The following is a 23,831-nucleotide window of genomic DNA, read 5'->3' as shown; positions in this document are numbered from 1 at the left end:
ACCGTTCTGTTGAGGCATTCCATTTTCAAACTTATTCATTTATGTACCAGTAGTTAGAAGTAGAAAAGCTCTAACAGAAACCACAATGCTTATCTACAGCCACACCACACTGGATACGCTCGATTTTATCTGATCTTGAAAGCTAAGCAGTGTTGTCCCTGGTTAGTACTTGAATGGGAGACCCCCTGGGAATACAAGGTGCTGTATGTATTTTTATACTGCCAACACTGTTCTTTAGATGCATTCCATTTTCAAACTTATTCATTTATATACCAGTAGTTAGAAGTAGAAAAGCTCTAACAGAAACAACAAATTTTGTCTACAGCCACACCACACTGGATACGCCCAAACTCCTCTGATCTTGGAAGCTAAGCAGTGTTGGGCCTGGTTAGTACTAGGATGGGAGACCATCTGGGAATACAAGGTGCTCTAGGTATTTTTATACTGCCAACACTATACTGTTGATGCATTCCATTTTCAAACTTATTCATTTATGTACCAGTAGTTAGAAGTAGAAAAGCTCTAACAGAAGCTACAATGCTTATCTACAGCCACACCACATTGGATATGCCCAATCTCATCTGATCTTGAAAGCTAAGCAGTGTTGGGCCTGGTTAGTACTTGGATGGGAGACCACCTGGGAATACAAGGTGCTGTATGTATTTTTATACTGCCAACACTGTTCTTTAGATGCATTCTATTTTCAAACTTATTCATTTATGTACCAGTAGTTAGAAGTAGAAAAGCTCTAACAGAAACAACTGATTTCATCTACAGCCACACCACACTGGATACGCCCTATCTCCTCTGATCTTGGAAGCTAAGCAGTGTTGGGCCTGTTTAGTACTTGGTTGGGAGACCACCTGGGAATACAAGGTGCTGTAGGTATTTTTATACTGTCAACACCGTTCTGTTGAGGCATTCCATTTTCTAACTTATTCATTTATATACAATTAGTTAGAAGTAGAAAACCTGTAACAGAAACCTCAAAACTCATCTACAGCCCCACCACACTGGGTGCGCCCAATCTCTACTGATGTTGGAAACTAAGCAGTGTTGGCCCTGGTTAGTGTTTGGATGGGAGACCACCTGGGAATACAGGGTGCTGTATGTATTTTTATACTGCCAACGTCGTTCTGTTGATGCATTCCATTTTCAAACTTAATTATTTATGTTCCAGTAGTTAGAAGTAGAAAAGCTCTAACAGAAACAGCAAAGCTCATCTACAGCCACACCACACTGGATACGCCCAGTCTCTTCTGATGTTGGAAGCTAAGCAGTATTGGCCCTGCTTAGTACTTGGATGGGAGACCACCTGGGAATATAGGGTGCTGTAGGTATTTTTATACTGCCAACGTCGTTCTGTTGATGCATTCCATTTTCAAACTTATTCATTTATGTACCAGCAGTTAGAAGTAGAAAAGCTCTAATAGAAACCACAAAGCTCATCTACAGCCACACCTCACTGGATACGCCCAATCTCATCTGATCTTGGAAGCTAAGCAGTGTTGGGCCTAGTTAGTACTTGGATGGGAGACTACCTGGGAATACAAGGTGCTGTAGCTATTTTTATACTGCCAACGTCGTTCAGTTGATGCATTCCATTTTCATACTTATTTATTAATGTACCAATAGTTAGAAGTAGAAAAGCTCTAACAGAAACCACAAAGCTCATTTACAGCCACACCAGACTGGATATGCCTAATCTCTTCTGATCTTGGAAGCTAAGCAGTGTTGGTCCTGGTTAGTACTTGGATGGGAAACCATCTGGTAATAAAAGGTGCTGTAGGTATTTTTATGCTGCCAACACCGTTCTTGCGATGCATTCCATTTTCAAACTTATTCATTTATGTACCAGTAGTTAGAAGTAGAAAAGCTCTAACAGAAACAACAAATCTCATCTACAGCAACACCACACTGGATACGGCCAATCTCATCTGATCTTGGAATTAAGCAGTGTTGGTCCTGGTTAGTACATGGATGGGAAACCACCTGGGAATACATAGTGCTGTGGGTATTTTTATACTGCCAACACCGTTCTGTTGATGCATTCCTATTTCAAACTTATTCATTTATGTACCAGTAGTTAGAAGTAGAAAAGCTCTAACAGAAACCAAAAAGCTCATCTACAGCCACAACATACTGGATATGACCAATCTCGTCTGTTCTTGGAAGCTGAGTAGTGTTGGGCCTGGTTAGTAATTGGATGGGAGACCACCTGGGAATACAAGGTGCTGTAGGTATTTTTATACTGCCAACACCGTTCTGTTGATGCATTCCTATTTCAAATTTATTCATTTATGTACCAGTAGTTAGAAGTAGAAAAGCTCTAACAGAAACCACGAAGAACTTCTATAGCCACACTACACTGGATATGCCCAATATCATCTGATCTTGGAAACTAAGCAGTGTTGGTCCTGGTTAGTACTTGGATGGGAGACCACCTGGGAATACAAGGTGCTATAGTTGTTTTTATACTGCCAACGCCGTTCTGTTGATGCATTCCATTTTCAAACCTATTTATTTATGTACCAGTAGTTAGAAGTAGAAAAGCTCTAACAAAATCCTCACAGCTCATCTACAGCTACACCATACTGGATACGCCCACTCTCATCTGATCTTGCAAGCTAAGCAGTGTTTGTCATGGTTAGTACTTGGATGGGAGACCACCTGGGAATTCAAGGTGCTGTAGGTATTTTTATACTGTCAACACCGTTCTGTTGATGCATTCCATTTCAAACTTATTCATTTATGTACCAGTAGTTAGAAGTAGACAAGCTCTAACAGAAACCTCAAAGCTCATCTACATCCACACCACACTTTATACGTCCAATCTCATCTGTTCTTGGAAGCGTAGCAGTGTTGGAACTGGTTAGTACTTGGATGGGAATCCACCTGGGAATACAAGGTAATCTAGGTATTTTTATACTGCTAACACCGTTCTGTTGATGCATTCCTATTTCAAACTTATTCATTTATGTACCAGTAGTTAGAAGTAGAAAAGCTCTAACAGAAACCTCAAAGCTTATCTACAGCCACACCACACTGGATATGCCCAATCTCATCTTATCTTGGAAGCTAAGCAGTGCTGGGCATGGTTAGTACTTGGATGGGAGACTTCCTGGGAATACAAGGTGTTGTAGGTGTTTTTTTACTGCCAACACTGTTCTGTTGATGCATTCCATTTTCAATCTTATTTATTTATGTACCAGTAGTTAGAAGTAGAAAAGCTCTTACAGAAACCACACAACTCATCTACAGCCACACCACACTGGATATGCCCAATCTCATCTGATCTTAAAAGCTACGCTATGTTGGGCCTGGTTAGTTCTCAGATGGGAGATCACCTGGGAATACAAGGTGCTGTAGGTATTTTTATACTGCCAACACCGTTCTGTTGATGCATTCCATTTCAAACTTATTCATTTATGTACCAGTAGTTAGAAGTAGAAAAGCTCTAACAGAAGCTACAAATCTGTTCTACAGTCACACCACACTGTATGTCCCCAATCTCATCTGATCTTAAAAGCTAAGCTGTGTTGGGCATGGTTAGTGCTTGGATGGGAGACTGCCAGGGAATACAAGGTGCTAAGGGTATTTTTATACTGTCAACACCATTCTGTTGATGCATTCCATTTTCAATCTTATTCATTTATGTACCAGTAGTTAGAAGTAGAAAAGCTCTTACAGAAACCACACAACTCATCTACAGCCACACCACACTGTATATGCCCAATCTCATCAGATCTTGGAAGCTAAGCAATGTTGGGCCTGGTTAGTACTTGGATGGGAGACCACCTGGGAATACAAGGTGCTGTAGGTATTTTTATACTGCCAACACCGTTCTGTTGATAGATTCTATTTCAAACTTATTTATTTATGTACCAGTAGTTAGATGTAGAAAAGCTCTAACAGAAACCACAAATCACATCTACAACGACACAACAAGGATACACCTAATCTCATCTGAGCTTGGAAGCTAAGCAGTGTTGGACATATTCATTTATGTAACAGTAGTTAGAAGTAGAAAAGCTCTAAAAGAAACAACAAATTTCATCTACAGCCACACAACACTGGATACGCCCAATCTCATCTGATATTGGAAGCGAAGTAGTGTTTGTCCTGGTTAGTACTTGGATGGGAGACCACCTGGGAATACAAGGTGTTGAAGGTATTTTTATACTACCAACACCGTTCTGTGATGCATTCCATTTTCAAACTTATTCATTTATGTACCAGTAGTTAGAAGTAGAAAAGCTCTAACAGAAACAACAAAGCTCATCTACAGCCACACGACACTGGATACGCCCAATCTCATCCGATCTTGGAAGCTAAGCAGTGTTGGGCCTGTTTAGCACTTGGATGGGAGACCACCTGGGATTACAAGGTGCTGTAGGTATTTTTATACTGCCAACACCGTTCTGTTATGCATTCCATTTTCAAACTTATTCATTTATATACCAGTAGTTAGAAGTAGAAAAGCTCTAACAGAAACCACAAAGCTTATCTACAGCCACACCACACTGGACATGCCCAATCTCATCGCAGCTAAGCAGTGCTGGGCATAGTTAGTACTTGGATGGGAGACTTCCTGGGAATACAAGGTGTTGTAGGTATATTTTTACTGCCAACACCGTTCTGTTGATGCATTCCATTTTCAATCTTATTTATTTATGTACCAGTATTTAGAAGTAGAAAAGCTCTTACAGAAACCACACAACTCATCTACAGCCACACCACACTGGATGCGCCCAATCTCATCTGATCTTAAAAGCTACGCTATGTTGAACCTGGTTAGTACTCGGATGGGAGATCACCTGGGAATACAAGGTGCTGTAGGTATTTTTATACTGCCAACACCGTTCTGTTGATGCATTCCATTTCAAACTTATTCATTTATGTACCAGTAGTTAAAGTAGAAAAGCTCTAACAGAAACCACAAAGCTCATCTACAGCCACACCACACTTTATACGTCAAATCTCATCTGTTCTTGGAAGCTAAGCAATGTTGGAACTGGTTAGAAATTGGGTGTGAGACCACCTGGGAATACAAGGTGATATAGGCCTTTTTATACTGCTAACACCGTTCTGTTGATGCATTCCTATTTCAAACTTATTCATTTATGTACCAGTAGTTAGAAGTAGAAAAGCTCTAACAGAAACCACAAAGCTCATATACAGCCACACCACACTGGATACGCCCAATCTACTCTGATCTTGGAAGCTAAGCAGTGTTGGGTCTGGTTAGTTTTGATGGGAGACCACCTGTGAATACAAGGTACCGTAGTTATTTTTTACTGCCAACACCGTTCTGTTGATGCATTCCATTTTCAAACTTATTAATTTATGTACCAGTAGTTAGAAGTAGAAAAGCTCTAACAGAAACCACAAAGCACATCTACAGCCACACCACACTGGATACGCCTTATCTCATCTGATCTTGGAAGCTAAGCATTGTTGGACCTGGTTAGTACTTGGTCGGAGATCTCCTGGAAATACAAGGTACAGTAAGTATTTTTATACTGGCAACACCGTTCTGTTGATGCATTCCTATTTCAAATTTATTCATTTATGTACCAGTAGTTAGAAGTAGAAAAGATCTAATAGAAACCACAAATCTGTTCTTTAGCCACAGCACACTGGATGTCCCCAATCTCATCTGAACTTATAAGCTAAGCAGTGTTTGGCCTGGTTAGTAGTTGGATGGGAGACCACCTGGGAATAAAAGTTGCTGTAGGTATTTTTATACTGCCAACACTGTTCTGTTGATGCATTCCAATTTCAAACGTATTCATTTATGTACCAGTAGTTAGAAGTAGAAAAGCTCTAACAGAAGCTACAAATCTGTTCTACAGTCACACCACACTGTATGTCCCCAATCTCATCTGATCTTGGAAACTAAGCAGTGTTGGGCATGGTTAGTGCTTGGATGGGAGACTGCCAGGGAATACAAGGTGCTATAGGTATTTTTATACTGTCAACACCATTCTGTTGATGCATTCCATTTTCAATCTTATTCATTTATGTACCAGTAGTTAGAAGTAGAAAAGCTCTTACAGAAACCATACAACTCATCTACAGCCGCACCACACTGTATATGCCCAATCTCATTAGATCTTGGAAGCTAAGCAATGTTGGGCCTGGTTAGTACTTGGATGGGAGACCACCTGGGAATACAAGGTGCTGTAGGTATTTTTATACTGCCAACATCGTTCTGTTGATAGATTCCATTTCAAACTTATTTATTTATGTACCAGTAGTTAGATGTAGAAAAGCTCTAACAGAAACCACAAATCACATCTACAATGACACAAGGATACACCCAATCTCATCTGAGCTTGGAAGCTAAGCAGTGTTGGGCCTGGTCATTTATGTAACAGTAGTTAGAAGTAGAAAAGCTCTAACAGAAACAACAAATTTCATCTACAGCCACACAACACTGGATACGCCCAATCTCATCTGATATTGGAAGCGAAGTAGTGTTTGTCCTGGTTAGTACTTGGATGGGAGACCACCTGGGAATACAAGGTGTTGAAGGTATTTTTATACTACCGACACCGTTCTGTGATGCATTCCATTTTCAAACTTATTCATTTATGTACCAGTAGTGAGAAGTAGAAAAGCTCTAACAGAAACTGCATTGTTTATCTACAGCCACACCACACTGGATACGCCCTATCTCATCTAATCTTGAAAGCTAATCAGTGTTGGGACTGGTTAGTAATTGAATGGGAGACCACCTGGGAATACAAGGTGCTGTATGTATTTTCATACTGCCAACAATGTTCTTTAGATGCATTCCATTTTCAAACTTATTCATTTATGTACCAGTAGTTAGAAGTAGAAAAGCTCTAACAGAAACAACAAATTTCATCTACAGCCACACCAAACTGGGTACGCCCAATCTCCTCTGATCTTGGAAGCTAAGTGGTGTTGGGCCTGGTTAGTACTTGGATGGGAGACCACCTGGGAATACAAGGTGCGGTGGGTATTTTTATATTGCCAACACCATTCTGTTGATGCATTCCATTTTCAAACTTATTCATTTATGTAACAGTAGTTAGAAGTAGAAAAGCTTTAACAGAATCCACAAATCTCATCTACAGCCACACCACACTGGATACGCCAATCTCATCTGATCTTGAAAGCTAAGCAGTGTTGGGCCTGGTTAGTACTTGGATGGGAGACCACCTGGGAATACAAGGTGCTGTATGTATTTTTATATTGCCAACACTGTTCTTTAGATGCATTCCATTTTCAAACTTATTCATTTATGTACCAGTAGTTAGAAGTAGAAAAGCTCTAACAGAAACAACAAATCACATCTACAATGACACAAGGATACACCCAATCTCATCTGAGCTTGGAAGCTAAGCAGTGTTGGGCCTGGTCATTTATGTAACAGTAGTTAGAAGTAGAAAAGCTCTAACAGAAACAACAAATTTCATCTACAGCCACACAACACTGGATACGCCCAATCTCATCTGATATTGGAAGCGAAGTAGTGTTTGTCCTGGTTAGTACTTGGATGGGAGACCACCTGGGAATACAATGTGTTGAAGGTATTTTTATACTACCAACACCGTTCTGTGATGCATTCCATTTTCAAACTTATTCATTTATGTACCAGTAGTGAGAAGTAGAAAAGCTCTAACAGAAACTGCATTGTTTATCTACAGCCACACCACACTGGATACGCCCTATCTCATCTAATCTTGAAAGCTAATCAGTGTTGGGACTGGTTAGTAATTGAATGGGAGACCACCTGGGAATACAAGGTGCTGTATGTATTTTCATACTGCCAACAATGTTCTTTAGATGCATTCCATTTTCAAACTTATTCATTTATGTACCAGTAGTTAGAAGTAGAAAAGCTCTAACAGAAACAACAAATTTCATCTACAGCCACACCACACTGGGTACGCCCAATCTCCTCTGATCTTGGAAGCTAAGTGGTGTTGGGCCTGGTTAGTACTTGGATGGGAGACCACCTGGGAATACAAGGTGCGGTGGGTATTTTTATATTGCCAACACCATTCTGTTGATGCATTCCATTTTCAAACTTATTCATTTATGTAACAGTAGTTAGAAGTAGAAAAGCTTTAACAGAATCCACAAATCTCATCTACAGCCACACCACACTGGATACGCCCAATCTCATCTGATCTTGAAAGCTAAGCAGTGTTGTGCCTGGTTAGTACTTGGATGGGAGACCACCTGGGAATACAAGGTGCTGTATGTATTTTTATATTGTCAACACTGTTCTTTAGATGCATTCCATTTTCAAACTTATTCATTTATGTACCAGTAGTTAGAAGTAGAAAAGCTCTAACAGAAACAACAAATTTCATCTACAGCCACAGCACACTGGGTACGCCCAATCTCCTCTGATCTTGGAAGCTAAGCAGTGTTGGGCCTGGTTAGTATTTGGATGGGAAACCACCTGGGAATACAAGGTGCTGTAGGTATTTTTATACTGCCAACACCGTTCTGTTGAGGCATTCCATTTTCAAACCTATTCATTTATGTACCAGTTGTTAGAAGTAGAAAAGCTCTAACAGAAACCACAATGCTTATCTACAGCCACACCACACTGGATACGCCCAATCTCATCTGATCTTTAAAGCTAAGCAGTGTTGGGCCTGGTTAGTACTTGGATGGGAGACCACCTGAGAATACAAGGTGCTGTATGTATTTTTATACTACCAACACTGTTCTTTAGATGCATTCTATTTTTAAACTTATTCATTTATGTACCAGTAGTTAGAAGTAGAAAAGCTCTAACAGAAACAACAAATTTCATCTACAGCCACACCACACTATGCGCCAATCTCCTCTGATCTTGGAAGCTAAGCAGTGTTGGGTCTGGTTAGTACTTGGACGGGAGACCACCTGGGAATACAAGGTGCTGTAGGTATTTTTATACTGCCAACACTGTTCTGTTGAGGCATTCCATTTTCAAACTTATTCATTTATGTACCAGTAGATAGAAGTAGAAAAGCTCTAACAGAAACAACAATGCTTATCTACAGCCACGCCACACTGGATACGCCCAATTTTATCTGATCTTGAAAGCTAAGCAGTGTTGTCCATGGTAAGTACTTGGATGGGAGACGCCCTGGGAATACAAGGTGCTCTATGTATTTTTATACTGCCAACACTGTTCTTTAGATGCATTCCATTTTCAAACTTATTCATTTATGTACCAGTAGTTAGAAGTAGAAAAGCTCTAACAGAAACAACAAATTTCATCTACAGCCACACCACACTGGATACGCCCAATCTCATCTGATCTTGGAAGCTAAGCAGTGTTGGGCCTGCTTAGTACTTGGGTGGGAGACCACCTGGGAATACAAGGTGCTCTAGGTATTTTTATACTGCCAACACGGGCCCTCATTCCGAGTTGTCCGCTCGCGAGCTGCTTTTAGCAGCTTTACACACGCTAAGCCGCCGCCTACTGGGAGTGAATTTTAGCATAGTAAAATTGCGAACGAAAGATTCTCAAAATTGCGATTACACACCTCTTAGCAGTTTATGAGTAACTTCAACCTTACTCGGCATCTGCGATCAGTTCAGTGCTTGTCGTTCCTGGTTTGACGTCATAAACACACCCAGCGTTCGCCCAGACACTCCTCCGTTTCTCCAGCCACTCCCGCGTTTTTCCCAAAAACTGTAGCGTTTTTTCCCACACGCCCATAAAACGGCCTGTTTCCGCCCAGAAACACCCACTTCCTGTCAATCACACTCCGATCGCCTGAACGAAGAAAAAGCCGTGAGTAAAATTCCTAACTGTATAGCAAATTTACTTGGCGCAGTCGCAGTGCGAACATTGCACATGCGCACTAAGCGGAAAATCGCTGCGATGCGAAAAAAATTACAGAGCGAACAACTCAGAATGACCACCCCTGTTCTGTTGATGCATTCCATTTTCAAACTTATTCATTTATGTACCAGTAGTTAGAAGTAGAAAAGCTCTAACAGAAACAACAAAGTTCATCTACAGCATCACCACACTGGATTCGCCCAATCTCTTCGGATCTTGGAAGCTAAGCAGTGTTGGGTCTGGTTAGTACTTGGATGGGAAACCACCTGGGAATACAAGGTGCTGTAGGTATTTTTATACTGCCAACACCGTTCTGTTGAGGCATTCCATTTTCAAACTTATTCATTTATGTACCAGTAGTTAGAAGTAGAAAAGCTCTAACAGAAACAACTGATTTCATCTACAGCCACACCACACTGGATACGCCTATCTCCTTTGATCTTGGAAGCTTAGCAGTGTTGGGCCTGGTTAGTACTTGGATGGGAGACCACCTGGGAATACAAGGTGCTGTAGGTATTTTTATACAGCCAACACCGTTCTGTTGAGGCATTTTATTTTCAAACTTATTCATTTATGTACCAGTAGTCAGAAGTAGAAAAGCTCTAATAGAAACCACTAAGCTCATCTACAGCCACACCACACTGGATACGCCCAATCTCATCTAATCGTGGAAGGTAAGTGGTGTTGGGCCTGGTTAGTACTTGGATGGGAGACCACCTGTGAATTCAAGGTGCTGTAGGTATTTTTATACTGCCAACACCGTTCTGTTGATTCATTCCATTTTCAAACTTATTCATATATGTACAATTAGTTAGAAGTAGAAAACCAGTTACAGAAACCTCAAAACTCATCTACAGCCCCACCACACTGGGTGCGCCCAATCTCTACTGATGTTGGAAACTAAGCAGTGTTGGCCCTGGTTAGTACTTGGATGGGAGACCACCTGGGAATACAGGGTGCTGTATGTATTTTTATACTGCCAACGTCGTTCTGTTGATGCATTCCATTTTCAAACTTAATTATTTATGTACCAGTAGTTAGAAGTATAAAAGCTCTAACAGAAAAAAAAAAGCTCATCTACAGCAACACCACACTGTATATGCTTGATCACCTCTGATCTTGGAAGCTAAGCAGTGTTGGTCCTGGTTAGTACTTGGATGGGAGACGAAATAGAAATACAAGGTGCTGTAGGTATTTTTATACTGCAAACACCGTTCTGTTGATGCATTCCTATTTCAAATTTATTCCTTTATGTACCAGTAGTTAGAAGTAGAAAAGCTCTAACTGAAACCATAAAGCACATCTACAGCCACACCACACTGGATATGCCCAATCTCATCTGATCTTGGAAGCTAAGCATTGTTGGGCCTGGTTAGTACTTGGGTGGGAAACTACTTGGGAATACAAGGTGCTGTAGGTATTTTTATACTGCCAACACCGTTCTGTTGAGGCATTCCATTTTCAAACTTATTCATTTATGTACCAGTTGTTAGAAGTAGAAAAGCTCTACCAGAAACCACAATGCTTATCTACAGCCACACCATACTGGATACACCGAATCTCATCTGCTCTTGAAAGCTAAGCAGTGTTGGGCCTGGTTAGTACTTGGATCGGAGACCACCTGGGCATACAAGGTGTTTTAAGAATTTTTATACTGCCAACACCGTTCTGTTGATGCATTCCATTTTCAAACTTATTCATTTATGTACCAGTAGTTAGAAGTAGAAAAGCTCTAACAGAAACAACAATGCTCATCTACAGCCACACCACACTGGATATGCCCAATCTCCTCTGATCTTGAACGCTAAACAGTGTTGTCCCTGGTTAGTACTTGGATGGGAGACCCCCTGGGAATACAAGGTGCTGTACGTATTTTTATACTGCCAACACTGTTCTTTAGATGCATTTCATTTTCAAACTTATTCATTTATGTACCAGTAGTTAGAAGTAGAAAAGCTCTAACAGAAACAACAAATTTCATCTACAGCCACACCACACTGTATACGCCCAATCTCCTCAGATCTTGGAAGCTAAGCATTGTTGGGACTGCTTAGTACTTGGATGGGAGAATACCTGGGAATACAAGGTGCTGTAGGTATTTTTATACTGCCAACACAGTTCTATTGATGCATTCCATTTTCAAACTTATTAATTTATGTACCAGTAGTTAGAAGTAGAAAAGCTATAACAGAAACCACAAAGCTCATCTACAGACACTCCACACTGGATACGCCCAATCTCCTCTGATCTTGGAAGCTAAGCAGTGGTGTGCCTGGTTGGTACTTGGATGGGAAACCACCAGGGAATACAAGGTGCTGTAGGTATTTTTATACTGCCAACACCGTTCTGTTGAGGCATACCATTTTCAAACTTATTCATTTATGTATCAGTTGTTAGAAGTAGAAAAGCTCTACCAGAAACCACAATGCCTATCTACAGCCACACCACACTGGATACGCCCAATCTCATCTGATCTTTAAAGCTAAGCAGTCTTGGGCCTGGTTAGTACTTGGATGGGAAACCACCTGGGAATACAAAGTGCTGTAGGTATTTTTATACTGCCAACACCGTTCTGTTGATGCATTCCATTTTCAAACTTATTCATTTATGTACCAGTAGTTAGAAGTAGAAAAGCTCTAACAGAAACAACAAATTTTGTCTACAGCCACACCACCCTGGTACGCCCAATCTCCTCTGATCTTGGAAGCTAAGCAGTGTTGGGCCTGGTTAGTACTTGGATGGGAGACCACCTGGGAATACAAGGTGCTGTAGGTATTTTTATACTGCCAACACCGTTCTGTTGAGGCATTCCATTTTCAAACTTATTAATTTATGTACCAGTAGTTAGAAGTAGAAAAGCTCTAACAGAAACCACAATGCTTATCTACAGCCACACCACACTGGATACGCTCGATTTTATCTGATCTTTAAAGCTAAGCAGTGTTGTCCCTGGTTAGTACTTAAATTGGAGACCCCCTGGGAATACAAGGTGCTGTATGTATTTTTATACTGCCAACACTGTTCTTTAGATGCATTCCATTTTCAAACTTATTCATTTATGTACCAGTAGTTAGAAGTAGAAAAGCTCTAACAGAAACAACAAATTTCATCTACAGCCACACCACACTGGATACGCCCAAACTCCTCTGATCTTGGAAGCTAAGCAGTGTTGGGCCTGGTTATTACTAGGATGGGAGACCACCTGGGAATACAAGGTACTCTAGGTATTTTTATACTGCCAACACTATACTGTTGATGCATTCCATTTTCAAACTTATTCATTTATGTACCAGTAGTTAGAAGTAGAAAAGCTCTAACAGAAACCACAATGCTTATCTACAGCCACACCACATTGGATATGCCCAATCTCATCTGATCTTGAAAGCTAAGCAGTGTTGGGCCTGGTTAGTACTTGGATGGGAGACCACCTGGGAATCCAAGGTGCTGCATGTATTTTTATACTGCCAACATTGTTCTTTAGATGCATTCTATTTTCATACTTATTCATTTATGTACCAGTAGTTAGAAGTAGAAAAGCTCTAACAGAAACAACTGATTTCATCTACAGCCACACCACACTGGATACGCCCTATCTCCTCTGATCTTGGAAGCTAAGCAGTGTTGGGCCTGGTTAGTACTTGGTTGGGAGACCACCTGGGAATACAAGGTGCTGTAGGTATTTTTATAATTCCAACACCGTTCTGTTGAGGCATTCCATTTTCTAACTTATTCATTTATATACAATTAGTTAGAAGTAGAAAACCTGTAACAGAAACCTCAAAACTCATCTACAGCCCCACCACACTGGGTGTGCCCAATCTCTACTGATGTTGGAAACTAAGCAGTGTTGGCCCTGGTTAGTATTTGGATGGGAGACCACCTGGGAATACAGGGTGCTGTATGTATTTTTATACTGCCAACGTCGTTCTGTTGATGCATTCCATTTTCAAACTTAATTATTTATGTACCAGTAGTTAGAAGTATAAAAGCTCTAACAGAAAAATCAAAGCTCATCTACAGCCACACCACACTGTATATGCTTGATCACCTCTGATCTTGGAAGCTAAGCAGTGTTGGTCGTGGTTAGTACTTGGATGGGAGACGAAATAGAAATACAAGGTGCTGTAGGTATTTTTATACTGCCAACGTCGTTCTGTTGATGCATTCCATTTTCAAACTTAATTATTTATGTTCCAGTAGTTAGAAGTAGAAAAGCTCTAACAGAAACAGCAAAGCTCATCTACAGCCACACCACACTGGATACGCCCAGTCTCTTCTGATGTTGGAAGCTAAGCAGTATTGGCCCTGCTTAGTACTTGGATGGGAGACCACCTGGGAATACAAGGTGCTGTAGCTATTTTTATACTGCCAACGTCGTTCAGTTGGTGCATTCCATTTTCATACTTATTTATTTATGTACCAATAGTTAGAAGTAGAAAAGCTCTAACAGAAACCACAAAGCTCATTTACAGCCACACCAGACTGGATATGCCCAATCTCTTCTGATCTTGGAAGCTAAGCAGTGTTGGTCCTGGTTAGTATTTGGATGGGAAACCATCTGGGAATAAAAGGTGCTGTAGGTATTTTTATGCTGCCAACACCGTTCTTGCGATGCATTCCATTTTCAAACTTATTCATTTATGTACCAGTAGTTAGAAGTAGAAAAGCTCCAACAGAAACAACAAATCTCTACAGCAACACCACACTGGATACGCCCAGTCTCTTCTGATGTTGGAAGCTAAACAGTATTGGCCCTGCTTAGTACTTAGATGGGAGACCACCTGGGAATATAGGGTGCTGTAGGTATTTTTATACTGCCAACGTCGTTCTGTTGATGCATTCCATTTTCAAACTTATTCATTTATGTACCAGCAGTTAGAAGTAGAAAAGCTCTAATAGAAACCACAAAGCTCATCTACAGCCACACCTCATTGGATACGCCCAATCTCATCTGATCTTGGAAGCTAAGCAGTGTTGGGCCTGCTTAGTATTTGGGTGGGAGACCACCTGGGAATACAAGGTGCTCTAGGTATTTTTATACTGCCAACACGGGCCCTCATTCCGAGTTGTTCGCTCGCGAGCTGCTTTTAGCAGCTTTACACACGCTAAGCCGCCGCCTACTGGGAGTGAATCTTAGCATAGTAAAATTGCGAACGAAAGATTCTCAAAATTGCGATTACACACCTCTTAGCAGTTTCTGAGTAACTTCAACCTTACTCGGCATCTGCGATCAGTTCAGTGCTTGTCGTTCCTGGTTTGACGTCATAAACACACCCAGCGTTCGCCCAGACATTCCTCCGTTTCTCCAGCCACTCCCGCGTTTTTCCCAGAAACGGTAGCGTTTTTTCCCACACGCCCATAAAACGGCCTGTTTCCGCCCAGAAACACCCACTTCCTGTCAATCACACTCCGATCGCCTGAACGAAGAAAAAGCCGTGAGTAAAATACCTAACTGTATAGCAAATTTACTTGGCGCAGTCGCAGTGCGAACATTGCACATGCGCACTAAGCGGAAAATCGCTGCAATGCGAAAAAAATTACCGAGCGAACAACTCGGAATGACCACCCCTGTTCTGTTGATGCATTCCATTTTCAAACTTATTCATTTATGTACCAGTAGTTAGAAGTAGAAAAGCTCTAACAGAAACCACAAAGTTCATCTACAGCATCACCAAACTGGATTCGCCCAATCTCTTCGGATCTTGGAAGCTAAGCAGTGTTGGGCCTGGATAGTACTTGGATGGGAAACCACCTGGGAATACAAGGTGCTGTAGGTATTTTTATACTGCCAACACTGTTCTGTTGAGGCATTCCATTTTCAAACTTATTCATTTATGTACCAGTAGTTAGAAGTAGAAAAGCTCTAACAGAAACAACTGATTTCATCTACAGCCACACCACACTGGATATGCCTATCTCCTTTGATCTTGGAAGCTTAGCAGTGTTGGGCCTGGTTAGTACTTGGATGGGAGACCACCTGGGAATACAAGGTGCTGTAGGTATTTTTATACTGCCAACACCGTTCTGTTGAGGCATTTTATTTTCAAACTTATTCATTTATGTACCAGTAGTCAGAAGTAGAAAAGCTCTAATAGAAACCACTAAGCTCATCTACAGCCACACCACACTGGATACGCCCAATCTCATCTAATCGTGGAAGGTAAGTGGTGTTGGGCCTGGTTAGTACTTGGATGGGAGACCACCTGTGAATTCAAGGTGCTGTAGGTATTTTTATACTGCCAACACCGTTCTGTTGATTCATTCCATTTTCAAACTTATTCATATATGTACAATTAGTTAGAAGTAGAAAACCAGTAACAGAAACCTCAAAACTCATCTACAGCCCCACCACACTGGGTGCGCCCAATCTCTACTGATGTTGGAAACTAAGCGGTGTTGGCCCTGGTTAGTACTTGGATGGGAGACCACCTGGGAATACAGGGTGCTGTATGTATTTTTATACTGCCAACGTCGTTCTGTTGATGCATTCCATTTTCAAACTTAATTATTTATGTACCAGTAGTTAGAAGTATAAAAGCTCTAACAGAAAAAACAAAGCTCATCTACAGCCACACCACACTGTATATGCTTGATCACCTCTGATCTTGGAAGCTAAACAGTGTTGGTCCTGGTTAGTACTTGGATGGGAGACGAAATAGAAATACAAGGTGCTGTAGGTATTTTTATACTGCAAACACCGTTCTGTTGATGCATTCCTATTTCAAATTTATTCCTTTATGTACCAGTAGTTAGAAGTAGAAAAGCTCTAACTGAAACCATAAAGCACATCTACAGCCACACCACACTGGATATGCCCAATCTCATCTGATCTTGAAAGCTAAGCATTGTTGGGCCTGGTTAGTACTTGGGTGGGAAACTACCTGGGAATACAAGGTGCTGTAGGTATTTTTATACTGCCAACACCGTTCTATTGATGCATTCCATTTTCAAACTTATTCATTTATGTACCAGTAGTTAGAAGTAGAAAAGCTCTAACAGAAACAACAATGCTCATCTACAGCCACACCACACTGGATATGCCCAATCTCCTCTGATCTTGAACGCTAAACAGTGTTGTCCCTGGTTAGTACTTGGATGGGAGACCCCCTGGGAATACAAGGTGCTGTATGTATTTTTATACTGCCAACACTGTTCTTTAGATGCATTTCATTTTCAAACTTATTCATTTATGTACCAGTAGTTAGAAGTAGAAAAGCTCTAACTAAAACAACAAATTTCATCTACAGCCACACCACACTGTATACGCCCAATCTCCTCAGATCTTGGAAGCTAAGCATTGTTGGGACTGCTTAGTACTTGGATGGGAGAATACCTGGGAATACAAGGTGCTGTAGGTATTTTTATACTGCCAACACAGTTCTATTGATGCATTCCATTTTCAAACTTATTAATTTATGTACCAGTAGTTAGAAGTAGAAAAGCTATAACAGAAACCACAAAGCTCATCTACAGACACTCCACACTGGATACGCCCAATCTCCTCTGATCTTGGAAGCTAAGCAGTGGTGTGCCTGGTTGGTACTTGGATGGGAAACCACCTGGGAATACAAGGTGCTGTAGGTATTTTTATACTGCCAACACCGTTCTGTTGAGGCATACCATTTTCAAACTTATTCATTTATGTATCAGTTGTTAAAAGTAGAAAAGCTCTACCAGAAACCACAATGCCTATCTACAGCCACACCACACTGGATACGCCCAATCTCATCTGATCTTTAAAGCTAAGCAGTCTTGGGCCTGGTTAGTACTTGGATGGGAAACCACCTGGGAATACAAAGTGCTGTAGGTATTTTTATACTGCCAACACCGTTCTGTTGATGCATTCCATTTTCAAACTTATTCATTTATGTACCAGTAGTTAGAAGTAGAAAAGCTCTAACAGAAACAACAAATTTTGTCTACAGCCACACCACCCTGGTACGCCCAATCTCCTCTGATCTTGGAAGCTAAGCAGTGTTGGGCCTGGTTAGTACTTGGATGGGAGACCACCTGGGAATACAAGGTGCTGTAGGTATTTTTATACTGCCAACACCGTTCTGTTGAGGCATTCCATTTTCAAACTTATTAATTTATGTACCAGTAGTTAGAAGTAGAAAAGCTCTAACAGAAACCACAATGCTTATCTACAGCCACACCACACTGGATACGCTCGATTTTATCTGATCTTTAAAGCTAAGCAGTGTTGTCCCTGGTTAGTACTTAAATGGGAGACCCCCTGGGAATACAAGGTGCTGTATGTATTTTTATACTGCCAACACTGTTCTTTAGATGCATTCCATTTTCAAACTTATTCATTTATGTACCAGTAGTTAGAAGTAGAAAAGCTCTAACAGAAACAACAAATTTCATCTACAGCCACACCACACTGGATACGCCCAAACTCCTCTGATCTTGGAAGCTAAGCAGTGTTGGGCCTGGTTAGTACTAGGATGGGAGACCACCTCGGAATACAAGGTACTCTAGGTATTTTTATACTGCCAACACTATACTGTTGATGCATTCCATTTTCAAACTTATTCATTTATGTACCAGTAGTTAGAAGTAGAAAAGCTCTAACAGAAACCACAATGCTTATCTACAGCCACACCACATTGGATATGCCCAATCTCATCTGATCTTGAAAGCTAAGCAGTGTTGGGCCTGGTTAGTACTTGGATGGGAGACCACCTGGGAATACAAGGTGCTGTATGTATTTTTATACTGCCAACATTGTTCTTTAGATGCATTCTATTTTCAAACTTATTCATTTATGTACCAGTAGTTAGAAGTAGAAAAGCTCTAACAGAAACAACTGATTTCATCTACAGCCACACCACACTGGATACGCCCTATCTCCTCTGATCTTGGAAGCTAAGCAGTGTTGGGCCTGGTTAGTACTTGGTTGGGAGACCACCTGGGAATACAAGGTGCTGTAGGTATTTTTATACTGCCAACACCGTTCTGTTGAGGCATTCCATTTTCTAACTTATTCATTTATATACAATTAGTTAGAAGTAGAAAACCTGTAACAGAAACCTCAAAACTCATCTACAGCCCCACCACACTGGGTGCGCCCAATCTCTACTGATGTTGGAAACTAAGCAGTGTTGGCCCTGGTTAGTATTTGGATGGGAGACCACCTGGGAATACAGGGTGCTGTATGTATTTTTATACTGCCAACGTCGTTCTGTTGATGCATTCCATTTTCAAACTTAATTATTTATGTACCAGTAGTTAGAAGTATAAAAGCTCTAACAGAAAAATCAAAGCTCATCTACAGCCACACCACACTGTATATGCTTGATCACCTCTGATCTTGGAAGCTAAGCAGTGTTTGTCGTGGTTAGTACTTGGATGGGAGACGAAATAGAAATACAAGGTGCTGTAGGTATTTTTATACTGCCAACGTCGTTCTGTTGATGCATTCCATTTTCAAACTTAATTATTTATGTTCCAGTAGTTAGAAGTAGAAAAGCTCTAACAGAAACAGCAAAACTCATCTACAGCCACACCACACTGGATACGCCCAGTCTCTTCTGATGTTGGAAGCTAAGCAGTATTGGCCCTGCTTAGTACTTGGATGGGAGACCACCTGGGAATACAAGGTGCTGTAGCTATTTTTATACTGCCAACGTCGTTCAGTTGGTGCATTCCATTTTCATACTTATTTATTTATGTACCAATAGTTAGAAGTAGAAAAGCTCTAACAGAAACCACAAAGCTCATTTACAGCCACACCAGACTGGATATGCCCAATCTCTTCTGATCTTGGAAGCTAAGCAGTGTTGGTCCTGGTTAGTATTTGGATGGGAAACCATCTGGGAATAAAAGGTGCTGTAGGTATTTTTATGCTGCCAACACCGTTCTTGCGATGCATTCCATTTTCAAACTTATTCATTTATGTACCAGTAGTTAGAAGTAGAAAAGCTCCAACAGAAACAACAAATCTCTACAGCAACACCACACTGGATACGCCCAGTCTCTTCTGATGTTGGAAGCTAAACAGTATTGGCCCTGCTTAGTACTTAGATGGGAGACCACCTGGGAATATAGGGTGCTGTAGGTATTTTTATACTGCCAACGTCGTTCTGTTGATGCATTCCATTTTCAAACTTATTCATTTATGTACCAGCAGTTAGAAGTAGAAAAGCTCTAATAGAAACCACAAAGCTCATCTACAGCCACACCTCATTGGATACGCCCAATCTCATCTGATCTTGGAAGCTAAGCAGTGTTGGGCCTGCTTAGTATTTGGGTGGGAGACCACCTGGGAATACAAGGTGCTCTAGGTATTTTTATACTGCCAACACGGGCCCTCATTCCGAGTTGTTCGCTCGCGAGCTGCTTTTAGCAGCTTTACACACGCTAAGCCGCCGCCTACTGGGAGTGAATCTTAGCATAGTAAAATTGCGAACGAAAGATTCTCAAAATTGCGATTACACACCTCTTAGCAGTTTCTGAGTAACTTCAACCTTACTCGGCATCTGCGATCAGTTCAGTGCTTGTCGTTCCTGGTTTGACGTCATAAACACACCCAGCGTTCGCCCAGACATTCCTCCGTTTCTCCAGCCACTCCCGCGTTTTTCCCAGAAACGGTAGCGTTTTTTCCCACACGCCCATAAAACGGCCTGTTTCCGCCCAGAAACACCCACTTCCTGTCAATCACACTCCGATCGCCTGAACGAAGAAAAAGCCGTGAGTAAAATACCTAACTGTATAGCAAATTTACTTGGCGCAGTCGCAGTGCGAACATTGCACATGCGCACTAAGCGGAAAATCGCTGCAATGCGAAAAAAATTACCGAGCGAACAACTCGGAATGACCACCCCTGTTCTGTTGATGCATTCCATTTTCAAACTTATTCATTTATGTACCAGTAGTTAGAAGTAGAAAAGCTCTAACAGAAACCACAAAGTTCATCTACAGCATCACCAAACTGGATTCGCCCAATCTCTTCGGATCTTGGAAGCTAAGCAGTGTTGGGCCTGGATAGTACTTGGATGGGAAACCACCTGGGAATACAAGGTGCTGTAGGTATTTTTATACTGCCAACACTGTTCTGTTGAGGCATTCCATTTTCAAACTTATTCATTTATGTACCAGTAGTTAGAAGTAGAAAAGCTCTAACAGAAACAACTGATTTCATCTACAGCCACACCACACTGGATACGCCTATCTCCTTTGATCTTGGAAGCTTAGCAGTGTTGGGCCTGGTTAGTACTTGGATGGGAGACCACCTGGGAATACAAGGTGCTGTAGGTATTTTTATACTGCCAACACCGTTCTGTTGAGGCATTTTATTTTCAAACTTATTCATTTATGTACCAGTAGTCAGAAGTAGAAAAGCTCTAATAGAAACCACTAAGCTCATCTACAGCCACACCACACTGGATACGCCCAATCTCATCTAATCGTGGAAGGTAAGTGGTGTTGGGCCTGGTTAGTACTTGGATGGGAGACCACCTGTGAATTCAAGGTGCTGTAGGTATTTTTATACTGCCAACACCGTTCTGTTGATTCATTCCATTTTCAAACTTATTCATATATGTACAATTAGTTAGAAGTAGAAAACCAGTAACAGAAACCTCAAAACTCATCTACAGCCCCACCACACTGGGTGCGCCCAATCTCTACTGATGTTGGAAACTAAGCGGTGTTGGCCCTGGTTAGTACTTGGATGGGAGACCACCTGGGAATACAGGGTGCTGTATGTATTTTTATACTGCCAACGTCGTTCTGTTGATGCATTCCATTTTCAAACTTAATTATTTATGTACCAGTAGTTAGAAGTATAAAAGCTCTAACAGAAAAAACAAAGCTCATCTACAGCCACACCACACTGTATATGCTTGATCACCTCTGATCTTGGAAGCTAAACAGTGTTGGTCCTGGTTAGTACTTGGATGGGAGACGAAATAGAAATACAAGGTGCTGTAGGTATTTTTATACTGCAAACACCGTTCTGTTGATGCATTCCTATTTCAAATTTATTCCTTTATGTACCAGTAGTTAGAAGTAGAAAAGCTCTAACTGAAACCATAAAGCACATCTACAGCCACACCACACTGGATATGCCCAATCTCATCTGATCTTGAAAGCTAAGCATTGTTGGGCCTGGTTAGTACTTGGGTGGGAAACTACCTGGGAATACAAGGTGCTGTAGGTATTTTTATACTGCCAACACCGTTCTATTGATGCATTCCATTTTCAAACTTATTCATTTATGTACCAGTAGTTAGAAGTAGAAAAGCTCTAACAGAAACAACAATGCTCATCTACAGCCACACCACACTGGATATGCCCAATCTCCTCTGATCTTGAACGCTAAACAGTGTTGTCCCTGGTTAGTACTTGGATGGGAGACCCCCTGGGAATACAAGGTGCTGTATGTATTTTTATACTGCCAACACTGTTCTTTAGATGCATTTCATTTTCAAACTTATTCATTTATGTACCAGTAGTTAGAAGTAGAAAAGCTCTAACTAAAACAACAAATTTCATCTACAGCCACACCACACTGTATACGCCCAATCTCCTCAGATCTTGGAAGCTAAGCATTGTTGGGACTGCTTAGTACTTGGATGGGAGAATACCTGGGAATACAAGGTGCTGTAGGTATTTTTATACTGCCAACACAGTTCTATTGATGCATTCCATTTTCAAACTTATTAATTTATGTACCAGTAGTTAGAAGTAGAAAAGCTATAACAGAAACCACAAAGCTCATCTACAGACACTCCACACTGGATACGCCCAATCTCCTCTGATCTTGGAAGCTAAGCAGTGGTGTGCCTGGTTGGTACTTGGATGGGAAACCACCTGGGAATACAAGGTGCTGTAGGTATTTTTATACTGCCAACACCGTTCTGTTGAGGCATACCATTTTCAAACTTATTCATTTATGTATCAGTTGTTAGAAGTAGAAAAGCTCTACCAGAAACCACAATGCCTATCTACAGCCACACCACACTGGATACGCCCAATCTCATCTGATCTTTAAAGCTAAGCAGTCTTGGGCCTGGTTAGTACTTGGATGGGAAACCACCTGGGAATACAAAGTGCTGTAGGTATTTTTATACTGCCAACACCGTTCTGTTGATGCATTCCATTTTCAAACTTATTCATTTATGTACCAGTAGTTAGAAGTAGAAAAGCTCTAACAGAAACAACAAATTTTGTCTACAGCCACACCACCCTGGTACGCCCAATCTCCTCTGATCTTGGAAGCTAAGCAGTGTTGGGCCTGGTTAGTACTTGGATGGGAGACCACCTGGGAGTACAAGGTGCTGTAGGTATTTTTATACTGCCAACACCGTTCTGTTGAGGCATTCCATTTTCAAACTTATTAATTTATGTACCAGTAGTTAGAAGTAGAAAAGCTCTAACAGAAACCACAATGCTTATCTACAGCCACACCACACTGGATACGCTCGATTTTATCTGATCTTTAAAGCTAAGCAGTGTTGTCCCTGGTTAGTACTTAAATGGGAGACCCCCTGGGAATACAAGGTGCTGTATGTATTTTTATACTGCCAACACTGTTCTTTAGATGCATTCCATTTTCAAACTTATTCATTTATGTACCAGTAGTTAGAAGTAGAAAAGCTCTAACAGAAACAACAAATTTCATCTACAGCCACACCACACTGGATATGCCCAAACTCCTCTGATCTTGGAAGCTAAGCAGTGTTGGGCCTGGTTAGTACTAGGATGGGAGACCACCTCGGAATACAAGGTACTCTAGGTATTTTTATACTGCCAACACTATACTGTTGATGCATTCCATTTTCAAACTTATTCATTTATGTACCAGTAGTTAGAAGTAGAAAAGCTCTAACAGAAACCACAATGCCTATCTACAGCCACACCACACTGGATACGCCCAATCTCATCTGATCTTTAAAGCTAAGCAGTCTTGGGCCTGGTTAGTACTTGGATGGGAAACCACCTGGGAATACAAAGTGCTGTAGGTATTTTTATACTGCCAACACCGTTCTGTTGATGCATT

The 23,831-nt window shown here is 41.1% G+C and overlaps 2 non-coding genes and 77 pseudogenes across 2 annotated transcripts; all 79 read left to right on the top strand.

Moving 5' to 3' along the window:
• Nucleotides 1–91: 91 nt before the first annotated feature.
• On the top strand, nt 92–210 carry LOC134945155 (5S ribosomal RNA; annotated as a pseudogene).
• Nucleotides 211–317: 107 nt separating this feature from the next.
• On the top strand, nt 318–436 carry LOC134933123 (5S ribosomal RNA; annotated as a pseudogene).
• A 107-nt stretch (nt 437–543) lies between these two features.
• Nucleotides 544–662, top strand: LOC134949480 (5S ribosomal RNA; annotated as a pseudogene).
• Nucleotides 663–769: 107 nt separating this feature from the next.
• Nucleotides 770–888, top strand: LOC134946454 (5S ribosomal RNA; annotated as a pseudogene).
• A 333-nt stretch (nt 889–1,221) lies between these two features.
• Nucleotides 1,222–1,340, top strand: LOC134936349 (5S ribosomal RNA; annotated as a pseudogene).
• Nucleotides 1,341–1,447: 107 nt separating this feature from the next.
• On the top strand, nt 1,448–1,566 carry LOC134934523 (5S ribosomal RNA). Its single transcript, XR_010179785.1, has one exon. It is a non-coding gene; the product is annotated as a 5S ribosomal RNA (ribosomal RNA).
• A 107-nt stretch (nt 1,567–1,673) lies between these two features.
• LOC134950544 (5S ribosomal RNA) lies at nt 1,674–1,792 on the top strand (annotated as a pseudogene).
• A 558-nt stretch (nt 1,793–2,350) lies between these two features.
• On the top strand, nt 2,351–2,469 carry LOC134938659 (5S ribosomal RNA; annotated as a pseudogene).
• A 107-nt stretch (nt 2,470–2,576) lies between these two features.
• LOC134948413 (5S ribosomal RNA) lies at nt 2,577–2,695 on the top strand (annotated as a pseudogene).
• A 332-nt stretch (nt 2,696–3,027) lies between these two features.
• Nucleotides 3,028–3,146, top strand: LOC134939157 (5S ribosomal RNA; annotated as a pseudogene).
• Nucleotides 3,147–3,253: 107 nt separating this feature from the next.
• On the top strand, nt 3,254–3,372 carry LOC134952770 (5S ribosomal RNA; annotated as a pseudogene).
• A 332-nt stretch (nt 3,373–3,704) lies between these two features.
• On the top strand, nt 3,705–3,823 carry LOC134936709 (5S ribosomal RNA). The gene has a single exon (XR_010180538.1). It is a non-coding gene; the product is annotated as a 5S ribosomal RNA (ribosomal RNA).
• A 232-nt stretch (nt 3,824–4,055) lies between these two features.
• Nucleotides 4,056–4,174, top strand: LOC134940964 (5S ribosomal RNA; annotated as a pseudogene).
• A 106-nt stretch (nt 4,175–4,280) lies between these two features.
• On the top strand, nt 4,281–4,399 carry LOC134953755 (5S ribosomal RNA; annotated as a pseudogene).
• Nucleotides 4,400–4,723: 324 nt separating this feature from the next.
• LOC134950977 (5S ribosomal RNA) lies at nt 4,724–4,842 on the top strand (annotated as a pseudogene).
• Nucleotides 4,843–5,847: 1,005 nt separating this feature from the next.
• On the top strand, nt 5,848–5,966 carry LOC134946355 (5S ribosomal RNA; annotated as a pseudogene).
• A 107-nt stretch (nt 5,967–6,073) lies between these two features.
• LOC134950599 (5S ribosomal RNA) lies at nt 6,074–6,192 on the top strand (annotated as a pseudogene).
• A 229-nt stretch (nt 6,193–6,421) lies between these two features.
• On the top strand, nt 6,422–6,540 carry LOC134940953 (5S ribosomal RNA; annotated as a pseudogene).
• A 106-nt stretch (nt 6,541–6,646) lies between these two features.
• On the top strand, nt 6,647–6,765 carry LOC134952227 (5S ribosomal RNA; annotated as a pseudogene).
• Nucleotides 6,766–6,872: 107 nt separating this feature from the next.
• On the top strand, nt 6,873–6,991 carry LOC134937852 (5S ribosomal RNA; annotated as a pseudogene).
• Nucleotides 6,992–7,098: 107 nt separating this feature from the next.
• LOC134954198 (5S ribosomal RNA) lies at nt 7,099–7,216 on the top strand (annotated as a pseudogene).
• A 230-nt stretch (nt 7,217–7,446) lies between these two features.
• LOC134948305 (5S ribosomal RNA) lies at nt 7,447–7,565 on the top strand (annotated as a pseudogene).
• Nucleotides 7,566–7,671: 106 nt separating this feature from the next.
• Nucleotides 7,672–7,790, top strand: LOC134952216 (5S ribosomal RNA; annotated as a pseudogene).
• Nucleotides 7,791–7,897: 107 nt separating this feature from the next.
• On the top strand, nt 7,898–8,016 carry LOC134933656 (5S ribosomal RNA; annotated as a pseudogene).
• A 107-nt stretch (nt 8,017–8,123) lies between these two features.
• On the top strand, nt 8,124–8,242 carry LOC134953866 (5S ribosomal RNA; annotated as a pseudogene).
• Nucleotides 8,243–8,349: 107 nt separating this feature from the next.
• LOC134933843 (5S ribosomal RNA) lies at nt 8,350–8,468 on the top strand (annotated as a pseudogene).
• Nucleotides 8,469–8,575: 107 nt separating this feature from the next.
• On the top strand, nt 8,576–8,694 carry LOC134953833 (5S ribosomal RNA; annotated as a pseudogene).
• Nucleotides 8,695–8,801: 107 nt separating this feature from the next.
• Nucleotides 8,802–8,917, top strand: LOC134949160 (5S ribosomal RNA; annotated as a pseudogene).
• A 333-nt stretch (nt 8,918–9,250) lies between these two features.
• Nucleotides 9,251–9,369, top strand: LOC134947984 (5S ribosomal RNA; annotated as a pseudogene).
• Nucleotides 9,370–9,995: 626 nt separating this feature from the next.
• Nucleotides 9,996–10,114, top strand: LOC134934247 (5S ribosomal RNA; annotated as a pseudogene).
• A 107-nt stretch (nt 10,115–10,221) lies between these two features.
• LOC134938050 (5S ribosomal RNA) lies at nt 10,222–10,339 on the top strand (annotated as a pseudogene).
• Nucleotides 10,340–10,446: 107 nt separating this feature from the next.
• LOC134936584 (5S ribosomal RNA) lies at nt 10,447–10,565 on the top strand (annotated as a pseudogene).
• Nucleotides 10,566–10,672: 107 nt separating this feature from the next.
• On the top strand, nt 10,673–10,791 carry LOC134946266 (5S ribosomal RNA; annotated as a pseudogene).
• Nucleotides 10,792–11,124: 333 nt separating this feature from the next.
• On the top strand, nt 11,125–11,243 carry LOC134954276 (5S ribosomal RNA; annotated as a pseudogene).
• Nucleotides 11,244–11,576: 333 nt separating this feature from the next.
• On the top strand, nt 11,577–11,695 carry LOC134949033 (5S ribosomal RNA; annotated as a pseudogene).
• A 107-nt stretch (nt 11,696–11,802) lies between these two features.
• On the top strand, nt 11,803–11,921 carry LOC134947578 (5S ribosomal RNA; annotated as a pseudogene).
• Nucleotides 11,922–12,028: 107 nt separating this feature from the next.
• LOC134947143 (5S ribosomal RNA) lies at nt 12,029–12,147 on the top strand (annotated as a pseudogene).
• Nucleotides 12,148–12,254: 107 nt separating this feature from the next.
• LOC134936249 (5S ribosomal RNA) lies at nt 12,255–12,373 on the top strand (annotated as a pseudogene).
• Nucleotides 12,374–12,480: 107 nt separating this feature from the next.
• LOC134933589 (5S ribosomal RNA) lies at nt 12,481–12,598 on the top strand (annotated as a pseudogene).
• Nucleotides 12,599–12,931: 333 nt separating this feature from the next.
• LOC134936732 (5S ribosomal RNA) lies at nt 12,932–13,050 on the top strand (annotated as a pseudogene).
• A 107-nt stretch (nt 13,051–13,157) lies between these two features.
• Nucleotides 13,158–13,276, top strand: LOC134960389 (5S ribosomal RNA; annotated as a pseudogene).
• Nucleotides 13,277–13,383: 107 nt separating this feature from the next.
• On the top strand, nt 13,384–13,502 carry LOC134944713 (5S ribosomal RNA; annotated as a pseudogene).
• A 107-nt stretch (nt 13,503–13,609) lies between these two features.
• LOC134947254 (5S ribosomal RNA) lies at nt 13,610–13,728 on the top strand (annotated as a pseudogene).
• Nucleotides 13,729–14,061: 333 nt separating this feature from the next.
• On the top strand, nt 14,062–14,180 carry LOC134940798 (5S ribosomal RNA; annotated as a pseudogene).
• A 107-nt stretch (nt 14,181–14,287) lies between these two features.
• LOC134945454 (5S ribosomal RNA) lies at nt 14,288–14,406 on the top strand (annotated as a pseudogene).
• Nucleotides 14,407–14,510: 104 nt separating this feature from the next.
• LOC134948705 (5S ribosomal RNA) lies at nt 14,511–14,629 on the top strand (annotated as a pseudogene).
• A 107-nt stretch (nt 14,630–14,736) lies between these two features.
• Nucleotides 14,737–14,855, top strand: LOC134933510 (5S ribosomal RNA; annotated as a pseudogene).
• A 626-nt stretch (nt 14,856–15,481) lies between these two features.
• On the top strand, nt 15,482–15,600 carry LOC134935950 (5S ribosomal RNA; annotated as a pseudogene).
• A 107-nt stretch (nt 15,601–15,707) lies between these two features.
• LOC134942112 (5S ribosomal RNA) lies at nt 15,708–15,825 on the top strand (annotated as a pseudogene).
• A 107-nt stretch (nt 15,826–15,932) lies between these two features.
• On the top strand, nt 15,933–16,051 carry LOC134936580 (5S ribosomal RNA; annotated as a pseudogene).
• A 107-nt stretch (nt 16,052–16,158) lies between these two features.
• Nucleotides 16,159–16,277, top strand: LOC134948217 (5S ribosomal RNA; annotated as a pseudogene).
• Nucleotides 16,278–16,610: 333 nt separating this feature from the next.
• On the top strand, nt 16,611–16,729 carry LOC134933150 (5S ribosomal RNA; annotated as a pseudogene).
• Nucleotides 16,730–16,836: 107 nt separating this feature from the next.
• LOC134948046 (5S ribosomal RNA) lies at nt 16,837–16,955 on the top strand (annotated as a pseudogene).
• Nucleotides 16,956–17,062: 107 nt separating this feature from the next.
• On the top strand, nt 17,063–17,181 carry LOC134947574 (5S ribosomal RNA; annotated as a pseudogene).
• Nucleotides 17,182–17,288: 107 nt separating this feature from the next.
• LOC134944312 (5S ribosomal RNA) lies at nt 17,289–17,407 on the top strand (annotated as a pseudogene).
• A 107-nt stretch (nt 17,408–17,514) lies between these two features.
• LOC134936244 (5S ribosomal RNA) lies at nt 17,515–17,633 on the top strand (annotated as a pseudogene).
• Nucleotides 17,634–17,740: 107 nt separating this feature from the next.
• On the top strand, nt 17,741–17,858 carry LOC134933584 (5S ribosomal RNA; annotated as a pseudogene).
• A 107-nt stretch (nt 17,859–17,965) lies between these two features.
• LOC134951397 (5S ribosomal RNA) lies at nt 17,966–18,084 on the top strand (annotated as a pseudogene).
• A 107-nt stretch (nt 18,085–18,191) lies between these two features.
• Nucleotides 18,192–18,310, top strand: LOC134935545 (5S ribosomal RNA; annotated as a pseudogene).
• Nucleotides 18,311–18,417: 107 nt separating this feature from the next.
• Nucleotides 18,418–18,536, top strand: LOC134949428 (5S ribosomal RNA; annotated as a pseudogene).
• Nucleotides 18,537–18,643: 107 nt separating this feature from the next.
• Nucleotides 18,644–18,762, top strand: LOC134944657 (5S ribosomal RNA; annotated as a pseudogene).
• A 107-nt stretch (nt 18,763–18,869) lies between these two features.
• LOC134949695 (5S ribosomal RNA) lies at nt 18,870–18,988 on the top strand (annotated as a pseudogene).
• Nucleotides 18,989–19,321: 333 nt separating this feature from the next.
• On the top strand, nt 19,322–19,440 carry LOC134940787 (5S ribosomal RNA; annotated as a pseudogene).
• Nucleotides 19,441–19,547: 107 nt separating this feature from the next.
• On the top strand, nt 19,548–19,666 carry LOC134945448 (5S ribosomal RNA; annotated as a pseudogene).
• Nucleotides 19,667–19,770: 104 nt separating this feature from the next.
• On the top strand, nt 19,771–19,889 carry LOC134948701 (5S ribosomal RNA; annotated as a pseudogene).
• Nucleotides 19,890–19,996: 107 nt separating this feature from the next.
• Nucleotides 19,997–20,115, top strand: LOC134933505 (5S ribosomal RNA; annotated as a pseudogene).
• A 626-nt stretch (nt 20,116–20,741) lies between these two features.
• LOC134935945 (5S ribosomal RNA) lies at nt 20,742–20,860 on the top strand (annotated as a pseudogene).
• A 107-nt stretch (nt 20,861–20,967) lies between these two features.
• Nucleotides 20,968–21,085, top strand: LOC134938039 (5S ribosomal RNA; annotated as a pseudogene).
• A 107-nt stretch (nt 21,086–21,192) lies between these two features.
• Nucleotides 21,193–21,311, top strand: LOC134936576 (5S ribosomal RNA; annotated as a pseudogene).
• Nucleotides 21,312–21,418: 107 nt separating this feature from the next.
• Nucleotides 21,419–21,537, top strand: LOC134948209 (5S ribosomal RNA; annotated as a pseudogene).
• Nucleotides 21,538–21,870: 333 nt separating this feature from the next.
• Nucleotides 21,871–21,989, top strand: LOC134933140 (5S ribosomal RNA; annotated as a pseudogene).
• A 107-nt stretch (nt 21,990–22,096) lies between these two features.
• LOC134948038 (5S ribosomal RNA) lies at nt 22,097–22,215 on the top strand (annotated as a pseudogene).
• A 107-nt stretch (nt 22,216–22,322) lies between these two features.
• Nucleotides 22,323–22,441, top strand: LOC134947567 (5S ribosomal RNA; annotated as a pseudogene).
• A 107-nt stretch (nt 22,442–22,548) lies between these two features.
• On the top strand, nt 22,549–22,667 carry LOC134944306 (5S ribosomal RNA; annotated as a pseudogene).
• Nucleotides 22,668–22,774: 107 nt separating this feature from the next.
• LOC134936239 (5S ribosomal RNA) lies at nt 22,775–22,893 on the top strand (annotated as a pseudogene).
• A 107-nt stretch (nt 22,894–23,000) lies between these two features.
• On the top strand, nt 23,001–23,118 carry LOC134934455 (5S ribosomal RNA; annotated as a pseudogene).
• A 107-nt stretch (nt 23,119–23,225) lies between these two features.
• LOC134951386 (5S ribosomal RNA) lies at nt 23,226–23,344 on the top strand (annotated as a pseudogene).
• Nucleotides 23,345–23,451: 107 nt separating this feature from the next.
• Nucleotides 23,452–23,570, top strand: LOC134937940 (5S ribosomal RNA; annotated as a pseudogene).
• Nucleotides 23,571–23,677: 107 nt separating this feature from the next.
• LOC134936232 (5S ribosomal RNA) lies at nt 23,678–23,796 on the top strand (annotated as a pseudogene).
• Nucleotides 23,797–23,831: the final 35 nt, after the last annotated feature.

The sequence above is a fragment of the Pseudophryne corroboree genome, chromosome 1, assembly GCF_028390025.1.
Source record: "Pseudophryne corroboree isolate aPseCor3 chromosome 1, aPseCor3.hap2, whole genome shotgun sequence".
Taxonomy (NCBI): Eukaryota; Metazoa; Chordata; class Amphibia; order Anura; family Myobatrachidae; genus Pseudophryne; species Pseudophryne corroboree.
Note: the sequence above shows the minus strand (reverse complement) of the source record. Positions and strands in the feature narration are given on the sequence as shown.